We start from the raw sequence: 22,618 nt of genomic DNA on the forward strand, positions 1-22,618 counted from the left end.
CGCTGAAGAAAATGATTTCTGAAAAATGAGAATGGAGCAAATGGCAGCTAATGACTTTATGAGAAATCAGGAAATTATAACAAAAACCCAAAGAATGAAAAAAAAGACAAAGTGGAATATCTCATTGGAAATCCCAGTGACCTGGAAAATAGATCCAGAAGAGATAATTGTAAAAACAAATTGGACTACCTCAAAGCCATGATAAAAAAAGAGCCTAGATATCATTGTTCAAGAAATTTTGAAGGAAAATTGCCCTGATATTCTAGAACTAGAGGGTAAAATAGAAATGGAAAGAATCCACCAATAACCACCTGAGAGAGATCCCAAAAGGAAAAATAGGAGTATTATAACTAAATTCCAGAGTTCTCAGGTAAAGGAGAATATGTTTAAAGCAGCCAGAAAGAAACAATTTGAGTATTGTAGAAACACAATCAGGATAACACAAGATTTAGCAGCTTTTACATTAATTCATTGGAGGGCTTGGAATATCACTTTCTGGAGGTCAATGGAGCTAGGATTAAAACCTAGAATCACCTACCCAGCAAAACTGAGTATAATCCTTCACAGGAAAAAATAGATATTCAATAAAATAGAGGAATTTCAATCATTCTTGATGAATAGACCAGAGCTGAATAGAAAATTTGACTTTCAAATACAAGAATCAAGAGAATCATGAAAGGTAAACAGGAAAGAGAAATGATAAGGGACTTATTGAAGTTTGAATGTTTATATTCCTACATGGAAAGTTGATATTTGTAACTCATGAGACTTTTCTCAGTATTAGGGTAGTTGGAGGGAATACATACATACGTACATAGATACATACATATGTACATGTATGTAGATCTAGCTATTTATCTAGCTATGTAGCTATCTAGTTATATATATGTATATGTACACATATATGTATGTATATATGTTTGCATATATATATATATATATATATATGAACAAGGAGAAAGGAGAGGTAGAATGGGGTAAATTATCTCACATAAAAAAGGAAAGAAAAAGCTTTTACAGTGGAGGGGAGGTGAGAGGGAATGAGTGAGCCTTACTCTCATTTGATTTGGCTTAAGGAGAGAATAACATACACACTCAATTGGGTATGGAAATCTCTCTTACCTCACCAGAAAATAGGAAGGAAAGGGAGAAGAGAGGGGGCATATTATAGAAGAGAGGGCAGATTAGTTCAGTGGGTAGTCAGAAGCAAACACTTTTGAAGAGGCACAGGGTCAAAGGAGAGAATAGAATAAATGAGGCATGGCATAGGATGGAGGCAAATATAGTTAGTCTTTCACAAAATGACTATTATGGAAGTGTTTTGTATAACTACACATGTATAACCTATATTGAATTTCTTGCATTTTCAATGAGGTGAGTGGGGAGGGAAGAAAAGAGAGAATTTGGAACTCAAAGTTTTAAAAATGAATGCTAATAATTTTTTACATGGAACGAGGAAATAAAATATAGCAGTCAATGGGATATAGAAATCTATCTTGCCCTACCATAAAATAGAAGGGAAGGGCATGACAGAAGGGTTTGGGACTGATAGAAGGAAGGGCAGATTGGGGAAATGGGTAATCAGAATTCATGCCATCTTGGGATGGGGGGAGGGGAGAAATGGGGAGAAAAAATTGGAACTTAAAATCTTCTGGAAGTGATTGTTGAAAACTTAAAATAAATTAATTAATAACACTGAAAAAGAAAAAGAAAATAAACTTTAGTGGAATGTCAGCTGCATAAAGTAAAAAAGAAAAGAAAAAAAAGCAATAAAAAGGCCAATGGTTTCAAACTACTCAGAACCTTCACACTTTCACACCATGAAAACCTCAGTCAAGAAAAGATTCAAGAAGATTCTGAATATTAGAATAGAAGAAAAAAATGAATGAATGGGTGGATAAATTAAGAAATAATGAAGAAAGTAAGGAAGAAAGAGAGAAGGAAAGGAAGAGAGAAGGAAAGAAAGAAAGAAAGAAAGAAAGAAAGAAAGAAAGAAAGAAAGAAAGAAAGAAGAAAAGAAAGAAGGAAAGAAGGAAAAAGAAAAGAAAGAAAGAAAAAGAAGGGAGGTAGGTAGGGAAGGAAGGAAAGAAGGAAGGAAGGAAGGAAGGAAGAAAGGAAGGAGAAGGAAGAAAGAAAGAAAGAAAGAAAGAAAGAAAGAAAGAAAGAAAGAAAGAAAGAAAGAAAGAAAGAAAGGAAATAATTTTTATGTAGGACATGCCCAGTTATAAATGCAGCATTTTAGGTCAGCCATGTAAACTATGTGGTCACATTATTCATAGGTTAGAACAGAAGTCAAAGTAAATACTTAAATAAAGACAGATAAAATAATATGGAGACATTGTTCTTAACTACTGCAGACCCAATCCTACTTATTTAAACAAGTTAACAATTTGGGCAAATGGGACATGGACAAAAATGCAGTGATTTTTGTCACCATTTTAAAAATAGATTTATTCAATGCAAAAAAGTTACTTCAATGAAACAGGAAGTACCTAAGGCCAGAAACCACTAAGTACCTGAGGTTGTGCTTGTTTGTCCTTCATTTTTGAAAAGGACTATGACATCAGGAAAATGATGACATGACTTACAGTTGACTTGGATTTGAGTGAAGGTGAGCTATGCAAGGTCACCAGCCTCACCTTCTCCTCCAGAGCCATCTGGATCCAGTGATATTCATCAGGATGACTGGAGATAACCCAGGATGCAATGACAAACACTTAAAAACCACTAAGTAACTAAATCAGTAATTGGGTCAAGTATATAGTTAAGAAAAAAATAAAATTAGAAGTTACTGATCTGCAGATTCCTCCAGCTTACCACTTTGACCCCAAATAAACACACACACACACAAATGCCTCTGGATCATAATTTGTATCTCTGGTAATTGTATTCCAACTCCATATCAACCCTGCCTACTTTCCCTGGGTAGAAACATTGCTATTTATGGCTCTGAATATGGAAAAATTCAACTTTGAGTTAGAATAGACACTCAATGAAAGATACCATAGAAAGGAAAGATGGATTATTTCATATTATCTAACCAATTAAAGAATCAGTTTAGTAATTAATTAGGCCTGGATAGTTTAGTGTTATTTCTAGAGCTATTTTAAAGCTAATCAACTAAAATATTTTTTGGGTAATAAACCAAAATGAATATAACAAAAAGATTCATAATGGATCAGGTCTGCATACATTTCTGTAGGAATCTCTTTTAATTAATACCAATCATGGAACAAAGACATTTAGATGCTTTCATCTCAGTGGACCATAGACTGAAATGTATGGAATCAGCAAGGTCACCTGGACCTAATCAAATACAGAAGAAACCCTTACTAGAGATGATAGAATATTAAAAGTATTTGGGAATTGATTTTCTAAGTATTTCCATGGGACACATTCAAAAAGAATAGGAATGATCATTGGTCATTCATTAATCACAAAGAAACACCACTAAGAAAACATCAACGATCCATATGCCAAGTTCTCCAAATCAATGCTTGTTCTGTTATCCCACCAATATAAATATTGGTTTCAGTAATAGAAATTCCAACTCATCCATGTCTTGTGTTCATGTGTAATTCTTGTCCATATTCTCCTATATTTTTCCAATCATATGGTAAGTATTAATAATAAATTTACCATAAAAGCCATGATAAATATCCTGCACCAAATCCAAAGAGAAGCATTTCATATCAGTGGTGAAGGTCTCCAGCTGCTATAATCCATGGATGACACACAGTAGTAATTGTCTTGATTCCTGAAATACCACAATCTCTTCAATAAAATCCATAATTATTTGAGATAACTCAATATAAGATAAGAAGATTAGTAATTGCAGATGAGCTAAATATCAGTGGATGGATTTAAATTGAGCATCAGCAATTTGCAGCATATTGCCAAAAAAGATTGTAACTTAAGTGCCTTGAGGACAGAGACTATTTCATTTTTATCTTTGTATCCTTAGTCCATAGCATGTGGTATATAATAGATATTTCAAAAATGCTTAATAAATTTAATCAGATTGAATTGAATTTGAGGGGCAGAATAAAAATAAAATATTAACAATGACATGCATGTCTGGAATAGGAAGGCAAGCTAGTTACGAAGCAAAGATGAACAATGATAACTGAATAGTAACAAGTACCCCAATATATGAAAAGAACCATAGAAAAAAGTTTTAGCAAGTTTGACATGTTATCTAAGAAAGATTTATGGAAGGACATGGCTGAGAAGGGCATCAAATAACAAAAAATGAAGAGGGATTATGTTCTACTAAAATGGAAGAAGTAATCACATTGGTGAGATCACAGATGGTTAAAAATAACTAAATAAATCAGTAGGTGATAAGTCTAACTCTGGAAGAGGTTGTTCCAAAATGCACTTCTCAATTGATGTTTCTATTATTATTATGAAAAATAATATATAAAGCCTTTAAAGTTTACAATGTCTTTAAAAACTGTTGACCTCATGCCTTAAATAAATACTTTATATTAATACTTAAATGTTTTAAATTTGCCTGGAAAGTAAAACCTATCATTATAACCACTTTGTTGTTGTTTGGTTGTTGTCTTTCATTTTCAAAGACCGAAATGACCTCACTATGTTGGAGCCAAGGTACAGTGTATCCAATCGGGGTAATTTTAAAAATCATTTACATAAAGAGTACTTATTTATAAGCTGCAAAGAATATTTTCTTTTTTTTAATCTAATTTAATATTTTATTTTTCCAATTACATGTAAAAGCAATTTTAACATTATTTTCTTCCAAATTTTGAGTTCCACATTCTCTCCCTCCATTTGAGAAGGCAGGCAATTTAACATAGGTGACATATCTGTAGTCATACAAAACTTTACCTTTCCATATGTCATTCAGTGAAAGAAAACACAGACCAGAAGAAAAAGTAACCAAAGAAAAATAAAGATATTAAAAAATATATCTTTGATCTGTATTCAGGCTCTACCAGTTCTTTCTCTGGAGATGGACAGCACCTTCAACATAGTTTGGATCAGTGTATCACTAAGAATAGCTATGTTATTTATAGTAGATCATCATAAAATATTGGTGTTACTCTGTACATTTTCCTGGTTCTGCTCCTTTCACTTTACATAAGTTCATGTAAGTCTTCCCAGGTTTTCTGAGACTATCTTGCTCATCATTTCTGAAAGCACAATTGTATTCCATTAAAATCATATACAACTTATCCAGCTATTCCACAATTGATGGACATACCCTCAATTTTTCTTTCTCACCAATAAAAAAGGGTATAAATATTTTTGAGTACATAGGTCCTTTTATTTTTTGATTTTTATCTCTTTGGGATACAAACCTAGTTGTGTTATTGCTTGGTCAAAGGGTAGGCATGTTCTCACAGCCCTCTCGGAATAGTTCAAAATTGCTCTCCAGAATGGTAAGATCAGTTCACAGCCCTACTAAGAGTACACTAATATTTTAATTTTCCTATAGCCTCTCTAACATTTGTTATTTTCTTTTTTTGGTCATATTAGCCAATCATATAAGTATGAGATAATACCTTAGAGTTGATAAAATTTTCATTTCTCTCATCAATAAGGATTTAGAACATTTTATATGAGTATAGATAGCTTTGATTACTTTGTCTAAAAATTCCTTGTTCATATCTTTTGACCATTTATCAGGTGAGGAGTGATTCTTATTTCTATAAATTTGATTCCGTGTTCTCAATGTTTAAGAAATTACATCTTTATCAGAGAAACTCAGTGTAATTTTTTTTACAGTAATGATTATCAACTATGTATTTCCCTCTGCCCTATTTTCCCCCATTTATCCTCCTCCCTTTCTTTATCCTTTTACCTTGTCCATTATCAAACATGTTTTGCTTCTGAAATTTACCTCCACCAAACTGCCCTCTCTTCTCTCAGCTCACCCCTCTCACTTCTCTTATCTCCTTTGCTTCCTAATTTTCTGTGTGGTAAGATAGATTTCTATACCCAACTGATTGTGTATGTGATTCCCTCTTTGAGCCAATTCTGATGAGAGTAAGGTTCATGTGCTCCCCTGCTCACTTCTCCCATTTCTCCCTGGACTGTAGAATCTCTTTTAGACTTCTTTTATATCATATAATTTATCACATTCAACCTCGCCATTTCCCTTTTACCTAGTTGTAATGGCAAGCAAAGTAGGAATTTTTGCTGCTTTTTTTTTGTTTTAGAGTGCTACTCAGCATTAAGGCAATCAAATGCCTTTGATTGAGGCTTGCCTTTGTTTAAATAGAGTCTTTGGGGGGGGCGGAGCCAAGATGGTGGCTGGAAAGCAGAGACTAGTGTGACCTCCCTGCCGAGTCCCTCCAAAAACCAATAAAAAATGGCTCTGAACCAATTCTAGAACGGCAGAACCCACAAAACAGCAGAGGGAAGCAGGGCTCCAGCTCAGGACAGCCTGGATGGTCTCTGGGTGAGGTCTATCCCACACGGACCTGGGAGCTGGGAGCTGGGAGCTGGGAACTGGGAGCTGGGAGCAGAGCAGAGCCCAGCGTGGGCTGCACAGACCAAGAAGACCAGGAGCCAGGCGGAGGGGGCCCTAGCACCCTGAATCAGTGAGCTGCAGCAGTTACCAGACTTCTCAACCCACAAACACCAAAGACAGTGGAGAAGGTTAGTGGGAAAAACTGCTGGAGTGGAAGGAGTTCGCGGTTCGGCTACCAGCCCCGGGGGCAGCGGAGGTGGGACAGCTACAGCTGTTGCTGCTTCTGGCCCCAGGCTCACCTGGTGGGAGGAATTAAGTGGCAGATCAGAGCAGGAGTGCACAGCCTGCTGAAGATCTAAGCCCAGTCCGGGTTGGGGGTTCTTGGGGAAGGAGCAGTGCTGGTGTGGCAGAGCTGGCACATCCCCCCCAAACATGGAACATAGAACTCTTTAGTCTACAAGCAGACATACCCCGCTGAAAAACTCAAGGGTCAAGTTGGTTGGGAATATGTCCAGGCAGTAAAAACGCACCCAGATTCAGTCTCAGACTTTGGATTCTTTCTTTGGTGACAAAGAAGACCAAAACATGCAGACAGAATAAGTTAACAAAGTCAAAGAGCCTACAACAGAAATCTCCAAAAAAAACATGAACTGGTCCTAGACCATGGAAGACCTCAAAAAGGATTTGGAAAAGCAAGTTAGAGAAGTAGAGGAAAAATTGGGAAGAGAAATGAGAATGATGTGAGAAAACCGTGAAAAACAGGTCAATGACTTGCTAAAGGAGACCCAAAAAATACTGAAAAATAGACTGGAGAAAACACCACCTTAAAAAATAGACTAACTCAAATGGCAAAAGAGCTCCAAAAAGCCAATGAGGAGAAGAATGCCTTGAAAGGCAGAATTAGCCAAATGAAAAAGGAGGTCCAAAAGACCACTGAAGAAAATACTACTTTAAAAATTAGATTGGAGCAAGTGGAAGCTAGTGACTTGATGAGAAATCAAGATATTATAAAACAGAACCAAAGGAATGAAAAAATGGAAGACAATGTGAAATATCTCCTTGGAAAAACCACTGAACTGGAAAATAGATCCAGGAGAGATAATTTAAAAGTTATTGGACTCCCTGAAAGCCATGATCAAAAAAAGAGCCTAGATACCATCTTTCAAGAAATTATCAAGGAGAACTGCCCTGATATTCTAGAGCCACAGGGCAAAATAGAAATTGAAAGAATCCATTGATCGCCTCCTCAAATAGATCCCAAATAGAAGTCTCCCAGGAATATTGTTGCCAAATTCCAGAGCTCCCAGATCAAGGAGAAAATACTGCAACTAGCCAGAAAGAAACATTTTGAGTATTGTGGAAACACAATCAGAATAATACAAGATCTGGCAGCTTCTATGTTAAGAGATTGAAGGGCTTGGAATATGATATTCCGGAGGTCAATGGAGCTAGGATTAAAACGTAGAATCATCTACCCAGGAAAACTGAGTATCATGCTCCAAGGCAAAATACGGATTTTTAATAAAATAGAGGACTTTCAAGCTTTCTCAGTGAAAAGACCAGAGCTGAATAGAAAATTTGACTTTCAAACACAAGAATCAAGAGAAGCATGAGAAGGTAATCAAGAAAAAGAACAAGAAAAAGAAATTGCAAGGGACTTACTGAAGTTGAACTGTTTTGTTTACATTCCTACATGGAAAGATAACATGTATGATTCATGAGACCTCAGTATTAGGGTAGCTGAAGGGAATATGCATATATGTGTATATGTTTATGTATATATATATATATATATATATATATATATATATATATATATATATAAGTGAATGTGTATGTATGTATATATCTATGTGTGTGTGTATATATATATATATATATATATATATATATATATATATATATATATATATATAAAGAGAGAGACAGAGAGAGAGAGAGAGAGAGAGAGAGAGAGAGAGAGAGAGAGAGAGAGGGAGAGCAGACACAGGGTGAGTTGTAGATGAAGGGAAGATATCTATAAGAAATAAAATCAAATTAGGGGTTGAGAGAGGAACATTTTGAGAGAGGGAGATAGGGAGAGATAGAATGGGGTGGATTATCTCACATAAAGGTGTCGAGAGGAAGCAGTTCTGTGGGAGGAGGGGAGAGGGCAGGTGAGGGGGGAATGAGTGAATCTTGCTCTCATCAGATTTGGCCTGAGGAGGGAATACCATACATACCCAATTGGGTATCTTACCCCACAGGAAAGAAGAGGGAAGAAGATAAAAAAGTGGGGGGATGATGGAGGGGAGGGCTGATGGGGGTGGAGGTAATCAAAAACAAACACTTTCAAAAGGGGACAGGGTCAAGGGAGAAAATTCAATAAAGCAGAATGGGTTGGGAAGGAGCAAAATATAGTTAGTCTTTCACAACATGAGTATTGTAGAAGGGTTATACATAATGATACACATGTGGCCTATGTTGAATTGCTTGACTTCTTGGGGAGGGTGGGTGGGAAGGGAGGAGGGGGAAGAATTCTGAACTCAAAGTTTTTAAAAACAGATGTTCAAAAACAAAAAAAAAAGTATTTGCATGCAACTAGAAAATAAGATACACAGGCAACAGGGAGTAAAAATTTAGCTTGCCCTACAAAAAAGGGAAAAGAGGATGGGAGGGGAGTGTGGTGACAGAAGGGAGGGGTGACTGGGGAACAGGGCAACCAGAATATATGCCATCTTGGAGTGAGGGGAGGGTAGAAATGGGGAGAAAATTTGTAATTCAAACTCTTGTGAAAACCAATGCTGAAAACTAAATATGTTAAATAAATAAATTAAGAATCAAAAAAAAAAGAGTCTTTGATTGAATCAAGAATCTTTGATGACCTACTTAAGTCACAAGAAAGCCTAAGTCACATGAGTTTGAATCACATAGCTGTGACACCTTCTGTGGGCTCACTTTGAAGCTTGAAGACGTGTATATATACTCTGAGTTTAGCATTTTGAAAGAGTGTTCATGTGACTTGGCCCAATGAGACTGGGAAGCTGTTAAGGAGCCCCCGGCTTTGAAAACCCAGATGTTAGTGCTTCTCTCTGGAATTGGGCTATAACATTCCTGGGAGTTTTTATTTTGGAATCTCTTTCAAGAGGTGATTGATGGATTCTTTGAATTTCTATTTTAACCTCTGGTTCTAGGATGTCAGGGCAGTTTTTCTTGATAATTTCTTGAAAGATGATGTGTAAGCTCTCTCTCTCTCTCTCTCTCTCTCTCTCTCTCTCTCTCTCTCTCTCTCTCTCTCTTTCTCTCTCTCTCTCCATATATATATATATCTTTTTATCATGGCTTTCAGGTAGTCCAATGACTTTTAAGTTATCTCATCTGGATCTATTTACCAGATCAGTTATTTTTGCAGTGAGATATTTCACACTTTTTCTATTTTTTCATTTTTTAAAATTTTGTTAAATTATTTCTTGATGCTTCATAAAATCATTAGTTTTCACTTGCCAAATTCTAAATTTTAAGCAAATATTTTCCTCAGTGAGGTTTTGTACCTACTTTTCCATTTGGCCAATTCTATGATGTTTTTAAGTTTTCCTCTTCAGTGAAATTTTATACATCCTTTTTCATTTGGCCAATTCTGCTTTTTAAGGCATTCTTCTCTCATTGGATTTTTGTGCCTCTTTTAGCAGTGGGCTTATTCTGTTTTCTAATGTGTTGTTTTCTTCAATACTTTTATGCCTCCTTTACCTAAATGTTAACTCTTTTTGTACATGATTTTCTTGCATCACTCTCATTTCTCTTCCCAATTATCCTCTACCTCTCTTATTTGATCTTTAAAATCCTTTTTGAGCTCTTCAATGGCCCAAGGTCAATTCATATTTTTGTTTGAGGCTTTGGATGTAAGAATTTTGACTTTGTTGTCTTCTTCTGAGCATGTGTTTTGATATTCCTTGTTGCCATAGCAACTTTCTGTGGTGAGAATTTTTTTCCCTGTTATTTGCTTATTTTCATCTATTTCTTGACTTTATTCTCTGTGCTAAATTGAGGCTTTGTTTCCCAAGTGGAGGGGGCAGTGTCTCAAGCTTCAGGTTTTGGGTTTTTTTTGCACAGCTTTTTCATTGGTTATTCTGGGGACCTGTAAGTTTTTGGCTTTTCCAAGGTGATATCATCTAGGGAAAGGTGTGTTCACTACTTTCCTGTACTTTGCACTGCTTTGTGAGTGACTACAAGCACTCTTTTCAACTCTGGAACTGTGACCCGGGTCCCTGCTCCCCTGTGGCCACAAGCTGTACTGTACTAGTGCTTCTCCTTACATTGGGACTAAAACCCAGGATTGTGAACCAGTTCCAAGTATAGGCAATGAAACAGAGTCCTGCCCCTGGTAACAGCAAAGGGACCCATGCAAATCTCCTTCTAACCCATTGTTCTGATCCCCTTACCACGTGTGAGATGAGAGGTCTGAAAACTACCACTGCTGCCACTGATTTGGTTACCCTGAGGTCTGCCCCTGGTTTGCTGGGGCCAGGTTGTGCTGGTGTGGCCTGTGTGGGATTATGGTCCTCTCTCATCCTGCTGCAACAGACCTTTCCTGCAAACCTTCTAAGTTTTCTTGGGCTGGAAAATTGTTTCACTCCATCTTTTTGTGGGATCTGCCAGTCAAGAACCTGTTTAGAGTCATTATTTAAAGGTATTTAGAGGGATTTGCAGAAGAGCTTAGGAGAGACCATGCCTTTACTCTGCCACCTTGACTCCACCTCCCCTAAAGAATATATTTCTAAAATATTTAGACTTTACTAATAAACTATAAATATTTGGAGTGAATCTGAATGAAAAGGTGTGTGTGAGATAGGGTAGGGATGATGAAATACCATCTGCATATGTTGCTTAATGTTGTATGTTATTACAGGTATGACAGTTGAGCTGAGTTATGTACTAATTTCCCCCCTCTGTGGGTTACAAAACAAGTAGCATAGTAACACATACTTGTAATATGAACTATTTGATTGCCTCCATCACACCAGAACATGGGATGTGGGTGGGTAGGTAGAGATTGCAATCACATGGAGAGTGGCAAACGAAAACTGAACATCCCCAGATGTTACCACAAAGTTATTTTCCTACTAACAAACAGTAATCTTGATTATAAAAACCAAAACTCCAACATCAATGATAATAACTCACCTTATTTTATTAAGTTCTAATACAGTGTTGCATATTAAAACCCTAGGCATAATTTTCCATAATGGATTCATGCCATGAATGCTCTTGTCTTCCGAACTGGTATTGTATATTTTCTTCCTGCAGTTCTGAACCACCCTTGAGGTGCCTTGAATAGAGCATTATGTAAAGGTCAATAAGCAATGAAGAGGAAAAGCAAGAGTGCTAGAAAATGAAAATATTTTTTAAAAGAACACGTCCACAAAATTGCTGGCAACATTAAATTGGAACTAGGAAAAAATAAATAAAAAACACACCTTGTCAAGTCCTCTCTTCTTGATGATATAGCTATGTTGCATGAGGAATAGATATAGACATATAAACACACATACCCATATATGTAATATGTGATATGTATGTATACATAGATAGATATAGATATATTTTACAAGTCAAAGAACCCGTATTTCCTAGATACGCTTTCTTGAATTTGCTGATTGTTTAAAAGATAAAAGAGATAAAAACATAAAGTATAAGACTGAGATGGCAGCATATACAAAAGAAAACACAACAAAGCATGTTTTAAAGCAGTATCTGGTCTCTGCCCAGAGCCTGGTGATTAGTCTACATTGGCATTGAATTCTAGGAGTGTGTTCTAGTAAATTCCTCCTCTAACTGAATTGCTTAATTTGTCCCCATGTGTTTTTAGAGTGAGTTTCACCATAGTTTAGGCATAGTTTAGTGAAAAAAAAAATGCTTTTTTTTCCTATCATAGATGAAAGAAGTCAGAGAAAAACAGTAACACTGACAATAATAGTAAGTCATATTTGCATAATGTTTTAAACTCGCAAAGTGGTTTCCTCATGACAACTCTGTAAGGCAGAGATTAGAGACAGAGATAGAAAGCCACAGAGATATAAAATAATAGAAAGAGGAAGACACAAACACTACTCCCCACCTCTCTCTACTTCTTACTTTCTCTTTCTGCAGTACCTGTTTCACAAAGTTTTAACTAGGAAACCAATCTGAAAATAGCTTCTGCCTCTGCCTCTAACCCTAACCCTAAATGCCTCCATACGCATATAGATACAGACATAGATAGAGATATCTATATCTATCTATATCTATAGATATAGATGATATAGGTATATAGCTGTAGATAGACATATATATCTAGATATAGATATCTATATCTAACTCCCTATACATATATGCATATATATACATTCTATGAATACGCACATATGCACATATACATACAAATGTGTATATATGTACATAATGTGTATATATGTGTATGTTTATATGCAGGTATATGTACACAGATGTAGGTGTCTATAGATGCATGCATATATTTGTATGCACATATACAAACATACATAGACATATATGTCTATGTGCATGTGTACATACACATACAAATATACAAATACACAAACTTACAATACATACACATATATGTGTGTATATGTATATATGTGTATATGTGTATGTATATGTATATACAAATTCACATGTATATGAATTAAAAACTGGGACATTAGTCTTTTTTCGGTGACTAACTGGAAAAAAACAATCAGTGGGAGTTATCGCTAAAGCAAATAAAGAAGAGATACTTTAACACTCTCAGGGTATCCCGAGGTGCTTGAGGTTGTAACATAATACACAGCTCTGTAACAGTGTGCCCAGAACAAACTTGACAATGTACTTGTACACACAAATGCTCACATTCATGTGCACATACGCACAAATGCACATGCATAGGTTCAGAAGGCTTCTTGATGTGTATATTCATACATGTGCACTAATAAGTATATGTGCTCATACACATTGCCCAATGCACACATGTATGTGTACATGCCTATACACAAACATGCACATACATCAGAGACTGCCGCCTATTCAGAAGGGCAATGATACAATTCCTGCCTTAGCGGAAGCTGAGCAGCCTACTAACTTCCAAGAGAATCATGATGATGTGCAATGGAAATGCTTTAGAGAGATTTTTTAGGATGTGTACATATCCTGTAACTTGTTCTCATCTGCTAACCATGAGGTTAGAGTAGAGCTTTTTGATTGTTTCTTGAGCTAGAACAGGAGGTGCCTTAAAAAGTCACTAACCAACCAGCACATTAATCCTTCTTTTTGTCTCTTTGCTGGGTAGATCTCTGCTGTTGGTTTTACCCCTTCACTGTAGGTGTCTGAAGAGACAGTGTTGTAAGAGGAGAGACATTGCTGCCTCTTCCTTTGTGGCTAAGTGTGGCCTCAGTAGTATTCAAGTACTGGTTATTTGCCTGCTTTTGTTTCTGTTCTTTCATTATAAGTGAAGGAGATTAACATGGAAGCTCTAAACTTGTGAGTTTCAAAATTTGCCCTGGTAAACAGGATGACACCCAAGGTCTGGGAATTTAGGAGTCAAAATCATATAGGGTTTTGTAGCCAGCCGAGCATATATACTCTGAAAACCAAGAAATGAACTTAAGGAGCAGCTTTCTTGGTAGCTGAGGCAATGATTCATTAGGTAATAATGATGCTTCTGGAATTCAAACTGGTGGGACTAATTCTAAGTAAAAAGTATGCTGTTTGAGCCCAGTGTTCTCAGAGACAAAGGTGGTATGTGAGTCTCTGTGAATCAGAGGTGTTGTAGGTAAAAATTTGTACTATTGTTCATTCTATATCTTCAAAATTATCATCTCTTTATAAAAGCTTATTGATGTTAAGCAGTTAAATAAAATAGGGTTGCTAGTCACTGGATGGTAGCTAACAGTGTAAAGAGCATAACCAATTGACAATTGTTATATATATATATATATATATATATAGATAGATAGATAGATATATAGATAGATATATAGATAGATATAGATATATAGGGAGAGAGAGAGAGAGAGAGAGAGAGAGAGAGAGAGAGAGAGAAACATTTGGGGGAGATGAGGTCAGACTATTATTGTGGGGATTTCTCATTGTGGAAATTTCCTCCACAACCAATGCAGATCAGCAGCTAATGTGTAATTTATGGAATTATAGATTTGTTTGGGCATAGAGAGGTTAAGTCATTTGTCCATGATCACGCATTACATAAGTGCCTGAGGCATGGTTTGAACTCAAGTTTCATGATTCCGAGTCGAAGACTATATTTACTATGCCATGCTATAGAACTGAGTCAAAAAACTTTGACCTTCAAACTGCTTTAGCCTGTGGGTGACTGCTGAGCTGATGGAAGTGTCAGAAGCTTGGCAGGGCTGAACACCACAAATGAATTGTGTCATTCTCTTGAGTACCTAAAACTAGACTTTAGAAATGCTTACAGTATTAATTCAATTCTTAGAAACAACATATTAGGCTCCATTTGTATAATTTGCAATTGTTGCATTGTTTGGTTTGTTTATGGGCACATTCTTTAGATCTGGGAATACAGGGAGAGGAGGGAATATAATACTATGTTGCCAGAAAAAGGGAGGCAAACTTTAAGGACAGGAGCCATTAAGAAAACCTTTTAAAGTCATTTTTAAGAGAGAATGATAGCATCAGAGGCTTAAAATTGTGAGACTCTAATCCATTTGAAAGATTTACTGTTTTGAAAAAAAAATTCCTGCTTCTTGCTGCATTTTAATCAAATTAATCTTGATAATTTGTATTGGGACTCATAGATACCATCACATATTTTGGATGCTGACAGAAGATGGAAATTTTACTGGATGATAAATCACATTTAGTTAGATTTCCCCCTTTATACCTGAGCTATTACCTAGGGGGAAATATGCTCTGGTTCCTTTTCTTGAGCATTTAAATATCCCCCCCCCCTCAAAAAAATGGAAAATATGTTGGTTCACTGGGGGGAGGAGAAGTGTTCCCTTCCAATGTTCCCTTCAGAAATGTCTCTCTTTTTGAAGGTTATAAGCTCTTATGGGACTAAAGTCCTACACCCTGAGCATTTTCCTCTATATGAGGATATAACTACATGCAAAGTAGTGAGGTTTTTCTACAAAAAAAAATCTATTATTTCTAGAAATATCAGGTAAACATGAGGTTCATTTGTAATTAAATTTGAAGAATCAATATTAGTGAAGAAAGTTAAATCAAAGATCATGTAGTCCACCTGCCTAATTATGTATCAAAGGTATTAGTGAACAAAATATTAAAGAGCTCATGGTCATATGGTCAGTCTAAAAGCCGGAACTCTAGAATTCTAATCTAATGACCTTTTTTTCTTATTTTTATCTAATGTAACTAAATATTTTTCCCTATCCCAAAGAATTTATTAAAAAGTGACTGCCTACTGGTGACATAAATGCCATTTTACCACAAGACTTGGTTTATCTTTGGAAATATGAAAGTCTATTAAAATTAAAAGATCTAAGTTTCTTTCAATATGTAGAATGGTTGCATTCTAGTATACACACCCACACACAAATATTTGCATATATACATACATGCACTGAGGGAAAACATCATTAACTGAGAGGACCAAGGTATACTTTATAGAAGAAGGGCCACATAAGTTGATCCTGGAAACAAATTAGCAGACTGAGAGGGCAAAGCAAACAGGGATTGCATTCAGGAAGACTCGTGTAGATACATGGAAGCCATAAATGGAGTATAGAGCTAGCATTCCAATTTACCTGGAAAATTCATGCTCTAAAAAGGAATGCTTTGAAACAAGGCAAGAATGGTAGATGGGAGACATATTCAAGAGGACATTAACTGCCTGACTAAGGAATGTAAATTTTTATCACACAGTTATTGAAGTTTTATGAGTGGGAAGATAATGTGGTCATACATTTGCCTTAGAATAGTTATTTTGGCTGCTGTGCAGAAGAAGGTTGGGAGAGCTGAGCTGCTGACAATAAAGAGAAGGATGCAAGTTTTTTTTTTTGTTTTTTTTTTTATTGTTTTCAAGTGAGAAGTTTGAAATAGGGCAGAAGGAGTATACAGTGGATGGCTTCTATTTTTCTAAGTAATAAGTGAGGACATTCACTAAAAATGAGGTGGTAAGGAGGAACGTTGTGGACTTTGACCTGATGGGCTTCTTTTTGCTTTTGCAGTGACAGTGACAGTGACAGAAAAGGAAGTAGAAGATAGTATGAGTCAGAGATATTAGACTGTGTATAATCATTTCTTTAACTGCTACTAAAAGAAATGTAAGATTATTGGCCAACAATCAATAAATTGACAGAGAGGAAGTGAAGCAAATCAAAACTGACATTCTTGCCTTAAATAAAGCAGCAAAATACAAGGATGCTTCAACTAAATGGAACAACAGGTCAAAAGTTTTCCTTGAAATGGCAAATAAAAGAGTTGGAGGAGTTGGTTTTAAAGTGACTAAGGCAATAAAAATATAATTTCATGGGACAGTTGGTCATCTAATGCTCTTAATGAGCATAAACAATGAAAAAACAAAGAACAGCATGAAGATAATTGCAGCTTCTGTGTGAACATCTGTTGTAGATGATTAAGGAGTAGCAAGATTCCACAAATAACTTTAAAAGATCATCCAAAATAAGTGTGTACATACACACACATAAGCTTGTATGTACATATTCATGCAAATAAACACATATATGCATAAGCACACATATATATATATACATGTATGTAAATGCATATATATACACATACATATATAAACAAACGTATATATACACACATACACACATATGTGTGTATACATATACATATACATATACATATACATATACACACACATATTGTGTTTGTCTGAATGTATAAATTGTTAAATGTTAGGCCAAAATTAGCACAAGCATCGATTCATATATTGTTGTATTTCAGCCTCAGAGGCTACCTTGAGTGCACAATCATCTGCAAACAAAAAGTCACACACCAATTCTCCCTCCACTTCAGTCTTGGCTTGTAGTTTTTTCAAGCTAAATAATTTTCTATCTGTGTGGTAGCTGTCCTTGATGCCATTTTAGTCCTCATTGGAATATCCCAGAAAACATCAAGCTAAAGAGCATGGGAATTAAGCACACAGGCCCACTTCACTCGGTTGACTGGGAAAGCACGAGAACATTGTCCATTATCCAGAATCCAGGCAAGCACGGAGTTGTGAAACTGATACACAATAATGAAAAATTCACATCAAGAAAGCAGAGGTTCTCCACCACCTAGCACCACAGTATCCATATGTGCCATCATCAGTTATATTACACAGATTAACTTTGAGTACCATGGATAAGTTCACTTCCCTAGGCAATATACTTTCCAGGGATGCACAAATAGATGATGAGGTTGATACTTCATTACCAGAGATGTCTCAAAGTTTGGGAGGCTCTGAAGGAAAGTGTGAGAAAGAAAAGGTATTAGGCTGCCTACCAAACTGAAGTTCTACAGAGCTGTTGTGCTGAGCTCATTGTCGTAGGCCTATGAAAAAAGAACAGTATACTAGTGCCATGCCAGGAAACAGAATCACTTCCATTTGAATTGTCTTAGGAAGATTCTGAAGATCACCGGGCAAGATAAAGTACCAGACACTAAAGTCCTTTCTTGACCTGAACTGTGGGACTATTTTTTACTGTTTTCTCTTTTGGAATGCTGAGTTAATCAAGTAACTTTGATGAGTCTTGCCTTTCCAATGTAATGGCAAGCAAAGTAAAGTTTTTGTTTTCTGTTTTGAAGTGCTACTCAGCCCTAAGGAATCATTTATTGAATCAGAAGTTTTTGATGACCTACTTACACCAAGGGAAGGACTAGTTCACATGAGTTTGAGTCACATGGTTGTGACACCCTTTGACTCTGATACTTGTATATAAGACAAGAGGTTAGCATTTTGTCTTTGGGGGCACACTCATTGAAAGAGAGTTGGTGATGAGACTCTGGGTAAATGGTTGAAACAACACCCTCCCATCCCCAGCTTTGAAAAACTTAGATATTTCTGCTTCTCTGGTAACTTTGTATTGTGATTTGGTTGCAAAGAAATGTTGATCTGTTTATGTTGTCTCTGTTTTTAATTTCTGTTTGGATTTGCTCTGAAGTTCAGGGTGATGACTTTTTCCCCTGAACTAAGTGAATGATGTACGTACGTCTAATTAAAGTGAAATTGTAAACCCCTTCAAGTTGCTTTCCTTAGAAAAGCGGATCAAAGTACCTGTGCTAGCAGCCCTCCTGAGTGCTGGTGTTATTGGCCTTACACCTCTACAGTAGCTGCAAGTAATATTATTAGTACAATGGAGAGAAAGGGACAGATGTAAAAAGGATCTTATAAAAGTAGCCTTGGCAGGTCTTAGCAACTGTACCTTTTAGAGATGAAGTAAAAAAAAGTGTTGATCTGTTGTTACCACATAAAATGAGAAATGGATAATGGGAATATATTGACTTGTACAATTACTAATCCTCACAAAAGTTTGGCTGAAGAAAATTATTGCCACAATGAGAAGCCAAAAATAAACAAACAAACAAAAACCAGAATGTGCCTGGAGCAGGAAGATCAAAGTTCATATTTTGCCTCAGACACTTACTAGCTGGGTGTCCCTAGGCAAGTCACTTAACCTTGTATGCCTCAGTTTTTTCACCTTTAAAATGACCTGGACAAGGAAAAGGCAAACAACTCCGATATCTTTTTCAAGAAATCCCCAAACAGGGTCCCAAAGAGTTGGACTGACTGAAATAACTGAATACCACCACTGTCAATCCCTTATCTCACCTATGAAAAAGATATGGTGGCCAAAGGTTCTACCAATTTAGAACATAAATCTGTTTACAAAAAGTGGAAGAATAGAGTGAGAGATTATCAGTGATGTTGCCATAAAATATAGCAAAGAGTGGTAAACAAGAAAACTAATCTGCAGAAAGTATGGCATAAGGTAAACCACCCTAAGAATCTTCAGAGATGAACTTTGAGAGTAGACAAGGAAAAAATGAAGAATGGAAAATATTCAATTTCCCACTGTATCCCTGATAGTTGATTCCATTTTCTCCTCCATGATTATGAAAGGGCTGACCTCTATTTTTTTTCCCACTTCTACCTCTTGGAATTCCTATCTTCATTCTAGGAATATTTTGGTCACCACTCCCCATCAGAGGAAGCTTCTCCTGACTCCTCTAGCTATTTGTTCCTTTTCCTATTTGTCACTATTCTGTACTGTTTTCTGAGTACATATTACATTAAGTTATTTGTATGTTTTATTTTGCACCAGTAAAACATAAGCTCCTTGAAAATAGGTTGTGATCTCAATAGTTTATTTTCTCTTAATCTCAAGGTCCTTGGAGGTTGCTGTGCACGTATGAACACTTAATAAACATTTGTTAAGCAAAAATTAAAAGAAATGTATCTTTTAACAATTATGAAATAAAGTATTTTATCATCACACATAATATAAATAACACATTTGTTCTCTAATACCTTAGTATTTGAAGGAATGTATGAGAATGGATACGAAGCTAATAAAAGGAAATCATAAAATTACAGATTTATTCCTAGAGGGGAGCTCAGAGGTCACCTACTCTAAATTTTTTCTTTATATACATAAGGAGAACAATTTCCAATGATGTTAATTGACTTGCCCAAGTTCATTCACATAGATAGTAAATGTCAGAACTAGGGTTCAACTCCAGGTTCTCTAATTCCAAAGTTTACATTCATATTATTTGCATCCTATCTATCTCTCTAACCATCTGCCTTGATGCTCAACATCTTTGTTGCCAAAACAAAACAAGCTTCCCTAATCAGGTTTATCTAATATGTTTTGATGTGACAAATTAGAATATAAAATCTTTGATGACAGAGATTGTTCTTTTTACTTTTACTTTTTTTGTATCTTCAAGATTTAGGTTCTGGGAACCAAATTGGGGGATTAAGCATTAAATTTCTGTATCACTTCAGATCTCCCATATTCACCTCCAAACAACTAAAAAAAAACCATAAAGGAACACCCAAGAACAGATCCTTGAACAGTGGAGCCAGCAAGAAAACAGAATGGAGCAATCTTTTAGCCCAGGAGACCTGGGGGATTCCAAATAAATCGCTATCCACTGATAAAAATAAATCCTTAAAGAGTATGATTTGGGGGGCAGAGGCAAGATGGCAGAGTGAAAGCAGGGACTTACCTGAGCTCTCCCCCAATCACTTCAGATACCTCTAAAACATGAATCCAAATAAATTTGAGAGTGGCAGAATCCACTAGGAGACAGAGTGTGGCAGATTTCCAGTCCAGGACAACCCAGAAAGTTGACAGGAGGGATCTGTTGCACTGTGCTAGGAGAGCACAGAGCAGGTGGATCTACACCTGACCAGAGCAGAGGAGGAGTGGGCCCTGGTAGACTGAATCACCCATGGCAGTGGCGATTCATAAACCTTTCAGTGTGGGATGAGGGTCTATCAGAACTGGGCGAGAGAAAAGCACAGGACCTGTGGTAGCAACAGCAGCCATTGCTAGAGCTATCAGCCCACATACTAAATATTTAAATGTCACCTACTTGAACTTCTGGGAGCCAAGATGGCAGAATAAATCATAAGTGTTCTCATGCCCTCTACCCATCCACCTTGAAAAACCCAGAGAATATTGGCCCAGGAAAAATCCTGGAGTAGTGGAGCCAGCAAAAGGGATTCAGAAGTCTTTTAGCTCAGGAGGGTAGGAAGATCAAGGGGAATGGGCCACCTTGCTGTGACTGAAGGAGACCAGTGCAAGATGCTAGATGTCCTGGCAAGCCAGCAGCAAGCCCCACTTCAGCAGACCAGCAGGAGATGCTGAGCCCCTGGGGGGTGGCAAGCATCAACACCAGGTCCCCAGGCACACCTTCCCACAGCCAGGGGAATTGGAAGACACCAGTGTGGATGGGCATCCACCAGAGGCTGAGCCTACCTGTGGTCTAGCACAGCCCTAGGGGAGGAGGGGACCTGCAGTGGAAAGACCACCCCTCCCCCACACCTCAAGACACAAACTTCGGGGCAGCCTTGGGGAAACTCAGAAACACTCTACTTGACCCCAGAATTGGCACACACCAGCCGGCTCCAGCTTAGCACCAGGTGAGCTGTGGCATTATTTAGCTTCTAGCTGACAGAACCAAAGACCACAGCACAAAAAACCAGTAACCAGGCCCCTAGCTCCCAGCACAAGAAGCTTAGGACAGAGCCCTCTGTGGCCCAGAAGCAGAGATCCACTTTAAAAGCCGGGAAAAGGGCAATCCCTGTGAACAAGAAGCAAACTACAAAAGCAAAGACAATAGAGTCTTACTATGGGGACAGGAAAGATCAAAATATGAATTCAGAACAGGACAGTATTGACACTATACCCATATCTGAAACCTCAAAAGGGAATGTGAACTGGTCTGAAGCCCAAAAAGCATTCCTAGAAGAGCTCAAGGAAGATTTTAAAAGCTGAATTAGAGAGGTAGAAGAAAAAATGACCATTAAAAAATAAAATGAATGAAATGGAAAAAAAAAATCACTGAAGAGAACAAATCTTTTAAAAGTAAAATGGGCCAAATGGATAAGGAAGTTCAAATCCTAATGAGAGAAAATAACTCCTTGAAAAGTAAAATTGGCCAAATGGAAAAGGAGATACCAAGGCTAAATGAAGAAAACAATTTGTTAAAAATCATAATTGTGCAGGTAGAAGCTAATGACTCTATGAATCATTACTAACCAGTCAAACAAAATCTAAAGAATGAAAAAATAAAAGAAACTGAAAAATATCTCATTGGAAACACAAGTGACATGGAAAATGGATGCAGGAGAGAAAACCTAAGAATTATTGGTCTACTGGAAAGCCATGAGGAAAAAAAGAGTCCAGACAGTATCTGCCAAGAAATCATCAAGGAAAACTTCTCTGAGGTCCTAGAAGCAGAGGGAAATATAGTCATAGAAAGAATCCACCTATAACCTACTGAAAGAGATCCCAAATTGAAAAGTCCAAGGAATAATGTAGCCAAATTCCAAAATTATCAGGTCAAGGAGAAAATACTGTAAGCAGCCACAAAGAAACAATTGAAATAATGCAGAACTATAGTCAGAATCACACAGGACCTTGCAGCTTCTACATTAAAAGATCAAAGGGATTGGAATATGATATTCTGAAAGGCAAA

This window comes from Trichosurus vulpecula, chromosome 1 (assembly GCF_011100635.1).
Source record: "Trichosurus vulpecula isolate mTriVul1 chromosome 1, mTriVul1.pri, whole genome shotgun sequence".
NCBI lineage: Eukaryota > Metazoa > Chordata > Mammalia > Diprotodontia > Phalangeridae > Trichosurus > Trichosurus vulpecula.